Below are 1,394 nucleotides of genomic sequence, written 5' to 3' on the forward strand. Positions count from 1 at the left end.
GAGACTCATCACTTTTCCATTTTGATTTTGCGTTTTCTAACAATATAAGTGTTATGTGCACTGAAAAGCAATTAAAGGAAAAGAGTGATAAAGAGATTATAAAATAGGACAGAATTATTCTACATCCTTCTTTTAGTCTAAATCATATTTCAAGAGACGTAAAGGACATTTATGTGCTTTACCTAACTACTGTCAGTGATATTTGAAGAATCAAAGCAAACAAGAGTTTCAAAGAACAGACATATGATACTGAATATTACAGGAGAATGTGCTTTCAACCAAACTTGGCATTGTGAAGGTGACACCAGTTATGATCAAGATTGTGGAGTTATTTATTAAAGAAAAGGTACATGAAAACCAAAGCATTAGTAGTATCTCATTTTGATCATTAGATTTAATAAATAGTTTGCTCTTAATCACTGTCTCTGAATTAACATCTTACAGCCATAAATATGATTAAAATTAACTATAGACAATATTCAGAAGATACATGAAGTGATAGTATTTTCCTTCTGAGAAGGCCTTTGAAAAGTGCATATTACAATGATTTAAAATAACTTATTAGTGGTATAATAGTGAAAATCTTTTTTTTTAATAAAAATGTACTAAGTCATAATGCAATTTCAAGCAACAATTTGGTTATTATAGCCTAAAGATGCAGTCATGTTAGTAAATAGAATATAGTTTTAAATTTTTTAAGTGATAAGAAAAAATATAAAACAATAGAACTATTTTGTTGATAATTTTAAATTTCAAATTAACTATTACTCACTTGTTATTAAACGGGAATATGAAAGTAAAAGCTATATCCCAGATTAACAGGTTAATTAATAGTTACATTTGTGTTCACTTTGGCAGCACATGTACCAAAACTTGAATGATACAGAGAACATTAGCATGGCCTATACACAAGGATTACATGTAAATTCGTGAAATGCTCCATAGTTTTTTGAGTTTTATTCAGCCTTAAAGAATGAAATTATGTTGTTTGCAGGTAAATGGATGGAAATGGAGAATATCATGTTAAATGAAGTCAGTCAGGCTGGAAAAGTCAAAGGTCACATGCTTTCCCTCCTATGAAGAAGCTAGACCAGTAAGTTAAATGTAGTATAATATATATATGTATATATATATAAAATGTATGCACACACATAAATGTGGTGAGGAAACAAAATTGTATTGAGTCCATCTGAAGAGGCTAAGGGAGGTGGGAGAGGGAATGAAAACATTACAAAATGAAAAATATTGAAATAGTCCACCTATATATGAATATAATGCACTGTATAATAGCTGTTGAATATTAGGGGAGCATAGTGATAAAGAATAAGTAATGGAGGTATTAATTTGAGTAAAACACAATATATACATGTGTTAAATACCAAGACATAATCCCC

The 1,394-nt window shown here is 29.4% G+C and overlaps 1 non-coding gene across 1 annotated transcript; it reads left to right on the forward strand.

Annotated features, from left to right (window-relative positions):
• Positions 1–842: 842 nt before the first annotated feature.
• On the forward strand, positions 843–949 carry LOC141420064 (U6 spliceosomal RNA). The gene has a single exon (XR_012444771.1). It is a non-coding gene; the product is annotated as a U6 spliceosomal RNA (small nuclear RNA).
• The last annotated feature ends 445 nt before the right edge of the window (positions 950–1,394 follow it).

The sequence above is a fragment of the Castor canadensis genome, chromosome X (assembly GCF_047511655.1).
Source record: "Castor canadensis chromosome X, mCasCan1.hap1v2, whole genome shotgun sequence".
Lineage (NCBI taxonomy): Eukaryota > Metazoa > Chordata > Mammalia > Rodentia > Castoridae > Castor > Castor canadensis.